Source organism: Pleurodeles waltl, chromosome 8 (assembly GCF_031143425.1).
Source record: "Pleurodeles waltl isolate 20211129_DDA chromosome 8, aPleWal1.hap1.20221129, whole genome shotgun sequence".
In the NCBI taxonomy this organism is placed as follows: domain Eukaryota; kingdom Metazoa; phylum Chordata; class Amphibia; order Caudata; family Salamandridae; genus Pleurodeles; species Pleurodeles waltl.
Genome location: NC_090447.1, coordinates 487,020,760 through 487,033,674, shown reverse-complemented (window position 1 = coordinate 487,033,674; position 12,915 = coordinate 487,020,760).

The following is a 12,915-nucleotide window of genomic DNA, read 5'->3' as shown; positions in this document are numbered from 1 at the left end:
CACCGCCACCAGCACCACTGCCAGCAGCAGCAGCCCCAGTGGACAGCCATCCGAGGCTGCAGGGAAGGGCTGGAGCCTCCCTCCACCATCACCAGCACCACTGCCAGCAGCAGCAGCCCCAGTGGGGAGCTCTCCGAAGCGGCAGGGGAAGGGCTGGAGCCTCCCCCCACCACTGGCATCCCCGACACCAGCACTAACACCGAAACTACTGAGCAGCCGTCATCGCCTGCGGGCATTGTGTAGTCCTGCCTGCATTGGCTGTAGTGCGTCCTGGACCTTGCAAATCCCGTATGTAGGACACCCAGGTGAGAGACTATGACCTTGAACTCCCCAAGTGCTGCATCACAGTGCCCAGAACCAGGGGAATAAGCCATCCACTCACCCCCTTCTTGCCAGGATGAAGCACACTGGGCACAAGGCCCCCTCCAGAACTAGTGGGAAAACCACCCACTAGAGAGACTGTGGCTTTGCACTCCCCAGGACAAAGCAGTGGGCAAACCACCCACTTGAGAGACTGTGGCTTTGCACTCCCCAGGACCAAGCAGTGGGGAAACCACCCACTTGAGAGACTGTGGCTTTGCACTCCCCAGGGCAGAGTGATGGGAATGTTGCCCCATCCAGGACCAGTGGTGTTTTACCATCTTCCAGCTGAGGTGCCCCCCTGTTCCCCCGTCCCCCTGAGGTGCCTGTGTATTTTTGACCTGATACCCCTGCAGTGTTCTCTCCGTGTTGTTGCAGGAGTCAAGTGGGGCCTTGGCCTATGTGATTTTGAAGCACTACTTTCTACTATTTTATCTTATTACACTCACTTTAATCACTTCCTTTTGCCCTTGCATTATTCCTGAGTGACACCAGTAGATATGTGATGGTTTTGCATTTGTTTGTGTGTATGGTGTTGGGGGTGTTGCGTGTGTGTCACTCTCTTTTTCCTCCCCCTCTCTTATGTCCTAGGTGGCAGTACTCACTGTGGTCGTCTTCGCCGGCGTTGCTGTTCGTAATTCATGACGAGGTATACAAGCATGGGGAAGATGTGCAACTCGGGTTCCATGCGTCGTGGTTCTTCCTTGAGTCTCCAGAGGTCAGTCCTTTGCCTTCTGTGTACTGTTTCCTCTGTGCTTTTGATGTTGTTGGTACCGCCCCAGAAAAGGTGGCAGATAGGCCTGTTGTAATACTGTGGGCGGGACATTGTCTTCTGCCTGGCTGTTGGCGGTTACTGCCGCAGTGCTTGTTGCTGCCGCTGTGGCGGTCGGTGTGTTAAAGTGGCTATCTGTGTGGGCAGTTTCCGCCGTGGTCATAATTCCATTTTTTTTACTGCCGGCCTGTTGGCGGTATTACCGCCGCTTTATCACCGACCACCAGGGTTGTAATGAGGGCCTTAATACTTACCTGTACTTACCTACAAAACCTTAACCATGCATACACCTTTACCATTCCTTCCTTTAGAAAATAAAAATAATACTTACCTTTAAAACCTTTACCTTGCATATACCTTTACCATTCATGCCTTTAAAACAAAATTTGCTGTAAAGGCATAAAGGCATGCTTGGTAAAGGTATATTCATGGTAAAGGCATGCGTGGTAAAGACATGCATGGTAAAGGCATTGTTGTAAATGCATTGCATGGTAAAGGCATCATTGTAAACGATGTTTCCCAGTAGTTTGTAAGCAATTCCATATTCGCTAGAATTACTGTGGGATCCTTCTCTTCCTGAAAATAGGAAAATCATGGCAGAATATCCTTTAACCAACTTTGGGCAGCATAGATTAAATATGAGCTTGGTTTTATAGCAAAACCGTAGTTATTCTAGCCACGTTTCAGGACACTTTTCACTTTTCACTTTCTAATGATGTGGCTCGGTCAATAGAGAAGCCTATAAGGTTAAGAAGAATGAGTAAGCCGTGCTTGCGAGATTCAGATCACCTCTAGCACTTTCAGAATACACAATCAAAATTCCCAAAAGGGTTCCTTTTTTAAAAAGTGAGGAAATTGGTCTTATTAACAGCTGTCCACTCTTTAGGGACAATATTCTTTGAGGCATCATGGAAAGATAGATACTCTGTATCATGATCTTGATATTGAGCCTGGAAGCTCCTATCCAGTAAGCCTATCTTATATACACCAAATTCTGCAAAAAACGGGCTGCTAGATCATATTTCCCCTTAGAGCCAGTGTCCTTATTAGCACAGTAAATTAATTGTTTTAGTAGTTGATTCAGTATGGGCTGCAGCCACTCTCTCCTGTATCATAGACTGCAAATGTGTTCTGGTTAAAGATTTAACCCCCTGTTCATATTTCTCCATTTCTGTACATCATCTCTTTTTCAAGCCTGTAAATGCTCCTAACCATGCTATAGGAAGCAGTTCCCATTTGCAGTGTTTTTCTTTTTATATTAACCATATTTCAATTGTACTGCTGAATATCAACCCCAGAATATTATGGTACTAGAATATCAGGGACTGAATAAGAAGGGACAACATTTTGAATAGTAAATGCATATAGGCAAGTACACAATTATTACTCCTAATTTTGTACCTATTTCCCTAAAGATTTATGCACCGCTTACGTATAATTATGTGGAGTTAGGTACAGAAAATCTACATTCACTGACCTGACAATATTTCTTTTTGATTTTTTGTCCTTTATATTGTGTTCCATCAATATTCTGGGGTCGATATTCATGGTGCACACCTAACTCACTTCATACAAGATCTGGACTATCATATAAACATCCCACATACCAGATTCCTTTTGCTGTGCATTGCTTTGGCACATCATACAAGATCCGTTTTTTTCCTGTGCTGCAAAGGGGTTGGACACAGATGAAAAGTCCACTTCACTCCAGCTAATCATGTGGACAATGGACACATGACAACCATGCCACCAAAGTGTGCTCTTGTTAAAACCAAAACACTGTCCCATAAGGAAGAAAGCAAATACAGTATTCCAGTTTAAAAAGTAGAAATGTACTTGTTACCTTCAGCTTTTTCTGTTGAGGAGACAAAATTGAATCAGGGGCAAGGAGTTGAGGGGTGGCTATTTTTTAGTGAGTGAAGGGATGTTTGGGTAAAAAAACTAAAGAAATCCTACCCAGTCTTGAGAAGGCAGGGTGCTTCGCATGGTACTGACTGAGATGGGAGAACTGGTGCTGAGGTAATGTCAAAGAACTAAAAAAAAGAAGATGCATACTTCCTTCAGAAATCTACAGATTTTCTATTGTCACTTACTACTAAATCAGACCCAAAGACATTTTTTAGATGATGACAGTACATAAATAATTTTCAAAAAATCCCACCAGATGTCGTGCTTGCGCAAATGAGTATGGGCCACAGTCACAAAGGTTAGTTTATGGTAACCTGTGGCTAACTATTGTAGAACTCTTGTCTCGCACATTAATTTGAAGAGTAAACCAGGAGTTCTCCAGGCACACTCCTTGCTTACGTTTGGAAGTCAAGAGTATAACAAGAGGAATTCACAGAAAAAGCTCTGCGAATTAGGACCGACTTCTTTAAAACTGGGACTGTTTATTAGTTTGCTTAGCATGTCTTCTATTTCATGTATAAAATGGAAGAAAACTGGAATTTGTTCTATGCTCATAAGGTGTTAAAAATGCTTCTTTCAATCAAAGCAAGTCAAACATAAGTTTATTATAAACTTAAAAGAGGAGCCCACGGGAACGCATCCTTTCACATGAAAGTCCCAAAGCAACTGTCAGAAAGAACTGTTGCTTGGAATCTTTCATGTCAAAAGATTCCAGCGTGCCAATATGCCAGCTCGAGCTCACACAAGCTTGATCTCATTCACATATTTCAATAGATATGTAACTCACCTTCCCCCTTATGAGCCAAAAAAAAAATCAATATTCTATCCATAGCCATTTATATTGCCATATAATCAATATATATGAAAATCCTTAAATTTTGAAGGTACTGACACAGTACGAATAGGTCTTGAATTTCTAGTACTATTTTGTCCCCTACTTTCATCTAAAATAAGATCAGAGTCTATATCAATGTTAGTAGAATTCTCAGCTGCAGCTTCTTCATTTACAGATGAACCTGATAGAAAAGAAACATTTGAAGATCTTTGACTAGCGCTGGAATCATGCCTTACTGCACCTTGAACTGTTGAATTATCAAACCAAACATAATTATTATCTTTTCTTTTTACCTCAATAATTGTTTAGCTTGTAAATCTGTCAACTTAACCAAATCTCTTTTACTCCACCAACCTTTTTCACAAAGTAACACTGAGTTCTTAGATAGTTTCACACTTTTTGATGGTGATATCAAATTTGATTCTCCTTTTCTGACTCTATAAGGCTTTTTAATCAAAACCCAATCACCAATATTATACATCACTTCCTTTACTTTGAATTTTTTATCAAATCTTTCATTTGTTGAAGCTTGACATTAGGATACTCTGTCTAATATTTGACTCTTTTTTTTTTAGATCCTGTTTTTTTGCAATCTTAAAGCTTGCACCCATTCAGGATTCACCAGTGATTTAGGAGTTCTGCCTCTGATTATCTCAAATGTTGAAACCCCTGTAGTAGTATGCGGAGTTATAAGATAATGCCATAACTTTTCCCTTACAAAACATTCCCCATCTACATTGTTGGCCACTGCTGTTTGAACCCCTTCTTTTAGAATCCTATTAACTCTTTCTATCAAACCATTTGAAGATGGTGAATATAATTCCACTTGAAGATGATTAATGTCTAACACATTTACAAAATTTTTCATACTTTTAGAGGTGAAATGTGTACCATTATCCGCGACTAAGTATTTAGGTGGACCCTCAATACTAAAAAAATATTTTGAAAATGTAATTACACTTTAAGTAGTAGGAAATGGTACAAATCCCATTTATATACCCATTTAGTAAAGTAATTAACTAGCACAATCATGTATCTTTTTTCTAAATTCAAACACTCAAATGGGCCTGCAAAATCAAGCACCACCTTGTACCATACAGCTTCAGGCAAAGGTACTACATTCGGGGGTGTTTCTGAAGTTTTCCAATGCTTATCTGAAACCAGACATGTGATACAGTTATTGATGCACTTAGCTACTTGAGAGTATAAACCTGGCCACCAATAAAATGGCTTTAAGTGTTTAGTGGTACTATTTACTCCTAAATGACCTTTATGAGTCCATTCAATTAATATGTTTCTGATTTTATATGGAGGGGTGCATTTATCATTAGCATAAGGATCCCCTTCACAATGGACAGTTCCAGTGCTTCCTGAGAATTTTATTTAACCTCTTTGCCTAATGTTTTTCTTTAGGCTAACCAATTTACAAAAATTGTAAGACTTCTTGTAAAATGTTATCTTTTTTATAAGTTTCCACCCATTCTTGGTATGATACGTCAACATTACCTTCAACTAGTCCTTCCACTATGACTATAACACTTTCAACATCCTCTGGATAGTCATTGTCATCATTATCTACTAATAGCATTTTTGACATACAGTCAGCATGTACATTTTTACCCCCAGAAATGTACTTAATGACAAAATTGTACTCTTGACAAAGTGATAACAATCTTACAAGATGAGCAGATGCTTTACCTGCTCCAGTACCACTGAGAAGATAAACAGATAGCTTGTGATCAGTATAAAATGTACATCTATTACCCCATAAAAAGGTTTTACTTTCCTCAAAGCCCAAACACAAGCAATTGTTTTTCTGTCAGTTTTTGCATTCTAATCCTTTTACGCATTGAGAAACAAAGGCTATAGTAACTTCTTTTCCATCAATCCTTTGAGATAAAACTGCACCAAGGCCTATTTGACTTGAATCAACAGTAAGTATACATTGTCTTCCAGCAGTAAATAGTGTTAAAGCTGGAGCCAAAATTATTGTGTCCTTACCTTTGTTAAATGCTTCTAATTCTTCTGTGTTCTATATGGATGTTACACCTTCCTTAAGTAATGCTCTAAGTGGCTGTACTGCAAAAGCATAGTCCTTTACAAATCTTGAATAATATTCAGAGTCCTAAAAAAGTGAATCTTTGTCTTTAGGAACAGGTGCATCTTTGATGCCTTAATAAGACCACATATTGGTTTGATAACTTCTGATGTTATTTTATGTCCTAAATAATCTATTTTATTTCCATAATTTTACATTCATCAGATCCTAATGTGATCCCATGTTATTTAAAAACAGCCAATACTTGACGAAAATACCATTGTGCTCCTGCTTGTCACCTACAAATAATAGGACATCATCTTGAAACGCCTGGACTCCCTTAATAGCCCTTAAAATTGTGCCCATAAGCCTCGGAAAAACACTGGCAGCTGAAGCTAGCCCCAATGGAATTCTCAAAAATGTATAGGCACTAAAAGGTGTAATAAATGTTGTTAATTCCTGTGAATCAGAATCTAAGGGAATTTGATGATAAGCAGACTTCAAATCCAGAATGCTGAAACATTTTCCCTGACCTAAATTGGCTAGAAGTTTGTGAATTTTTGGAAGTGGATGACAATCAATTATAATATTCTTGTTTAAAGACCGTAAATCTGTACATAAACGGAACCATCCTGTTTTTTTTTACAAGAACAATTGGACTAACCCATTCAGAGGAATTGGTTTCTGCACGAATATCCTCTTCACACAGATTCCCTAACAATGCTCCTAAATCATCTTGAGCACTTAAAGGAACTGGTCTTACTTTATGAATAACTTGAACTGCATCCTGTTTCAATCTGATGTGGTGTTCAAATTGCTTGACATAACCAATCTTATTGCAAAATACTTCAGGGAACTCTTTTATAAATAAACTAGCCTCATTTTCGTTTGAACTCTCAATGAATGAAATATGCTTGGGTGCTACTATTACTGGCATACTAGCTCCAGGCACTAACATTAATCCAAGATGGACTACATCCTGCCATCCCACCAGATTGTGGGCTTTCAATGCAACATACATTTTATTGATAGTTTTTTTCCCCAAACATGTCAAGTTGTCAATAAAATAACCCAGCCTATGAATATCTTGTTCTCCAAAGGCTTTTAGATTATTATCAGGAGGTTGTAATTTCTTATTTTACCCCGACACATCAAAAAACAGAGCATCAGATAAAATTGGAATGGGTGCTCCAGAATCTGCCATCATAGAAATTGGAACATTCCCAAAAAACACATCACATAAAGGGTCTTTAACTTTACCTTATTGACTTGTTTTAACATTTACATTTAGCAATACTTTGCAAAAATCATTACTAAAACCATGCATAGCATCATCATTATTTTAATATCTACATTGTTAATTCTTAATTGTTTCCTTCCTCCTTTACATACTCCTTAAACATGTCCTATTTTTTACATTTCTTGCAATGTTTGCCAATAGCAGGACAGTGTTCATTATTTCCTAGATGAGATTTAGAAGCACAATGAAAACAAGATAACAATTTTCTTTGTGGAGTACTTTGTTGTTTCTCTTTAACCCTCACTAAACTTAAAATGGCTGGATCTTTACTTTTAAATTAAACTTGTTCCTGAGATATGAGTTTACTTGAAATTACTGAACGCTTAATACATTTTGTAATGTCCACAACTTCCCCTAACATAGGATTCCTGCAAGTTAACAAGCGCTCTTGTATTTTTTTTTCATAACAACCATAAACTAATTGGTCTCTAATATACATATCGATTGTTTCCCTAAAATGACAGGAAGAGGCTAATTGCCTAAGAGCAGATACAAACTCCTCAATAGATTCATTGCCCATCTGTTTCCTTTTGAAAGGGTTGAATCTCTTTAATAAAACACTAGGGGCCAGATGTAGGAACGTAGCAAATTGCGACTTGCAATTTGCGAGTCCGTGCGACTCGCAAATTGCAAGTCGCAATTTGCTATGCAGAAAGGTGTCTCAGACACCTTCTGCGAGTCGCTATGGGGTCGCAAAGACCCACCTCATTAATATTAATGAGGTGGGTCGCAATTTGTGCCCCCATAGCGACTCTGGGCACTCACGGGGATGGAGGCCTGCTGGGAACAGCAGACCTCCATGTCCGTGAATGCTTTTAAATAAAGCAGTTTTATTTTTCCAAATGTAGCCCGTTTTCCTTAAAGGAAAACGAGCTGCACTTAGAAAAAAAAACCGAAACCTTTCGTTTCGGATTTTTTCAGGGCAGGTAGTGGTCCCTTGGACCACTGCCTGCTCTGAAAGAATATTTGTGGGTCCAGTCACAAAGGGGAAGGGGTCCCATGGGACCTCTTCCCGTTTGCGAGTGGGTTACCATCCACTTCAAGTGGATGGTAACTGCGACACCATTTGCGACCGTGTACACGGTCGCAAATGGAGTTGCATACCACTGCGACTCGCAAATAGGAAGGGAACACCCCTTCCTATTTGCGACTCGGAAATGCATTTTGCGAGTCGGTTCCGACTCGCAAAATGCATTTCTGCATAGCAAACACACATTTGCGAGTCGCAAACTGCGATTTCCGCCGTTTGCGAGTCGCAAACAGTTTGCTACATCTGGCCCTAGGTTCTTCTAAAAACGGTCCTGCTAATCTATTAATGTCTTCTGTGTACTCATCCCATTGTTCAAAGCAATACAATGGGGCCTCTAATTCAGGTAAATTATCAAATATTTGTTGGCCCGCTTGTCCCAAATGACTAAAAAGTAAGGCTAACTTTCTTTTAGGTTTGAATTTCAATGCATTAACTGCCACCAAGTAGTTTTCAAAACACTGTAACCAGTTTTTCCATTTTATGGGTGGTTTACCTGGATGCTGTAAAAATGGTGTGATCTGTATTAAATATTGATTTGAATCCAGGTTAAAAACTTAACTTCACAAAACAAAACAATTTGTTGCTACATTTTAAAGAAAATAATACACGTCTAAAAACAGCAACTAAGCAAAACAAAACAGGTGTGCCTGACACCATGGTTCACAGACATATGCTAAAAAATAGGTCTGCCTGTCACCATGTTTCACAGGCATATGTTAAGAGTCCTAAATAATATTAAAATAATGACTGCTGCATCCTAAATTTTGACTTTTCCAATCCCAAATTATCGTAGATCCATGCCACCCAGTCTGATGCAGCAAGTCTTTCAGAGTTTACACAGCCTCTGATTATCGATGCATATAATATATAAATTTAAGATGGCCACCACTACGTCGATAATGTACAGCATCAATAATGTAATGACACTCAAAAAGATGGCTGCCACTATGTCAATACCTTGCTGACACGCATGACCCTAAAATGGTGCCTGACCTGTAAATCCATTTGATTGTCCACTTATTATCAGTCAGTGACATCAATCGACCACAACCTCTACACAACGCTACCACCACAGATTAGCGCAGCAGCCCAAAACAAAGTGGGCAATGGACAGACACTTCTTGCAACTTCGATACAGCTCCAGCTCCAACTGCATACAGCATGTCAGCGCTGCACTGCTCCGATTAAAACTTTCTTGACAGGCATTGTTGTTCTCCACATGAACTCCCAAGGAATGACTGGAAGGATGAGCGAAGACAGCAGAAATTCACTGGTGAGCACCCTCAGTAAACTGGAACTCGTCGCCAATATGTTAAACATGCTTCTTTCACTCAAGGCAAGTCAAATATAAGTTTATTGTAAACTTAAAGGAGGAGCCCAGGGGAAGGCATCATTTCGCATGAAAGTCCAGAAGCAACTGTTAGAGAGAACCGTTGCTTGGAATCTTTCATGTCAAAAGATTCCAGCGTGCCAACGTGCATGTTTGAGCTCACACGAGCTCGAGCTCATTAACATATTTCAATAGACATGTAACACAAGGTCATTGATTTTTTATACATTTGAACATCATATTTGCAGTTAAAAATGATGCCGTGGTAGTGAGCTTCAAACATTGGTATACGCCTGCTGCAATCAATGTTACTATGTTCTTATCCACCCATGACTATTTGGAGTGTTCTAGAAAGGCAGGAGAGGCAAAAACAAGGAAGTGAGTGGAGAACGGAGATATTTCCCTCAACCCTCTTGTGGCTCCCTCTGTCAATCCTATATAGTGATAATCTACAGCCCTCTTTCCTTTGCCCTGCAATATGGAGGGACAAAGGGATCTGGCTGGATAGATGGAAACCTCTTTCATTTTTAGAGACCAAGTAGTGCCCAAAAGAAAAGTGAAGTACTCTAATAGAATTGTTGCAAAAAGCCAGGCCAAATTCTGCCCCACTTCATATTTTGGGTACTTCAGGGTTCATTTAATTTGCCAACAAGTACAAAGACTGCAAAAGAGGGCCCTCAATTGGAGATTATCAGCACTAGCCAAAAACTGGCACACCTGTGTCCTTTTTTGGTACCTTGCGAATGTAGAATTTTTCACTTGGAATATAGACTAGAAGAATGTGTTGGATACCAACTGTGCATTTGAAGTCTAGAAATATCTCAGGTCTTTGCCATGAAGGATTAAAAACAAATCCTATTGATTTTACTGCTGCGGAAGGAAGATCCCAGGAACCTGATGCTTTACTGACTGTCACACAATTTTAGTTAGTTTTGGTGATGCATGAGGATGAAGATGACCTCCATTTTTAAATTTGCAGGTGACAACATCATTGTAGAGCTGAATTATTCATAATGTAGTTAGGAAAAAAACAGCCTACACGAGACAATGGTCCAAGGAATTGTGAACACCAAAGATCCTCCAAACACAGAGGCAAACCCCATAAGGACTGCAACCCTCATTAAGTGGTGTAGTTTTGATCTCATTTTCTGTAAGTAGCCTTCATAGGCCAATATCTTTTGTGTGAAGGTGAATGGGTATGCAAAGACTGTGGGGGCTGACCTTCCTTCTTTCACTGCTCCCACTATCCATGTGTGTCAGTTACTGATAAAATATGCATATTGGTGTATGCCGCCCCAGCAGCAATTGTCATTTATTGACAGTATAAACAATGAGAGTGGGTATGGGATGCCTTTGAGAGCTTTAGGGGGTCTTTTAAAAAGCATATGTATCGAACTGCTGCCACCTGATTTAGAGAAGGGTCGTAATGTGCAAACCTTCAGAAAGAAGTTACAATTTAACACTTTTGCTACTACTGACAATAAAATGCGTGCACACACCCAGGACTGTGGGCCCTTTATACCTTATGGAAAGGGAGGCCATCTTGACACACCTGCTGATGCCAGTGTGCCTTCTTGGTGCATTTAAACGGTCCGTGAGCCCCACGTTGTGGGCAGCCTCCACACCAGCCCAGGACTAGGAGCTCCATTACATCTATTCGCAGGGGAGGCTACTCTGACATGCCTGCCAATTCCAGTGTTCATTTTGGTACATTTAATCAGTGCTCGAGCCCTGTGGTGTGGGACTTACACTGGATGCGCCCAGGCAAAGACCGGGCCAAAAGCAGCCCTGTCTTCGTCATTCATCACTTGTCATTGACTGGATGAGGCCTGGCTGGGCTATCTCTCTGTCTTCTGCCTTAGCAGGTAGTGATCAAGCTTCTATTTTCATTCCCTCTTCAAGTTTAATAGCTTTCCATGCTGACTATAGGGAAATGTAAGCTGCCTGCAAGCTTTACTAAGCCTCGTACCAACATGTCTTGGGATAGGTTTTTTCAATGTGCTTTGGGTGTGCTCAACATGGAGACTGAGCTGATTGAACACCAGTTATCTCTTTCTTCTCTCACCCCTCCACCTGCAGCACCCCAGGCTGAGCAATTGCCTGCATCTCTAGACTCGGGACCACAACTGATGGACTTATCTTTTATGGATGGGGGCCAGTATAACCATCCTAATGATTCCTCCACACTGGCAATTCTCCTCTCACCAAGGTCCCTTAAGACACCTGTATCTTTGGAACCTGACCTGCAGGTGGTCACTAACATTAGCAATGGGATAGCAGGGAAAATGAAGAGAGTGGAGGCTGGCTATAAATCTAAGTGCACCCAAGTAACTCCTAACTGGCCTTTGAGGGAAACTGATTCTAGTACCAAGGATTAGATGGAATCCTTACTGGATGCTTTTTATGGAAAATGTATTGCTGCTTTCTACGACAAATTGGAGCGATCCTTTCTCACAGCACAGAATAAAAGAAGCCAATACTTTTCAAATGAGAACTACACGTTTCCTGTCTTGTTCCACAGCTAGAACAAATAATGTTGCATTATTATTTGTAAAATATGTCTCTTGTCTACAATACAATAGGACATTCAACATTCACATTAGCAGCCTAAGGAAAGAATTCAGGTCAGGGGGGACAGGATAAATAAGTGATTTTCCATTGTTACTGCAAAATTAATCTTTTCAGGCCTGGTCAAGCTAAGAAACATTAATACACATTAATACATGTACTACATTAATAAACCTACCGCGCACCTTACATTTCGTATATGCAAAACAAATTATTTAATTGCGAACGTTACTCATGACATGTTAGAATTCATTTAAGCCGTGCATTTATTTTTCTGCACAAATGTAACTTACAATAATAAATACCATTTAATCCAATATAAGTGTATTTAATTCGTATTATTTAAAGCTTTCAATAACACTTTTAATATTGATTCATATCAGTACTTCATTTAATATGAATGCAAAACTCTCATGTTAAAACATGGTGCACAATACGAATGATGGTCATATGGTTTACCATAATTCAAATGTGCACATTTTACAACTCATATTATTTTCTCTTTTGGACCTCTAAATGTAGATTAATTATTCACTGTATGCTATCTTCTATGCCACTAATTTATTAGTAAAATTTGATCTCTCTCAATACTCATACATTGAACATAACTGGTCACCAAGGGCCCGATTCACAAAGCTTGTACTGTGATCTACTCTACTAGAATTCCTGAATTCCAGTAGTAGGCTAAGATTACTCCTGGCTTACTCCTGAAAGTCATGAGTAGGCCAGGAGTGCTATAAAAGTTAGGGTCCGATGTGGATATCGGTGGATACG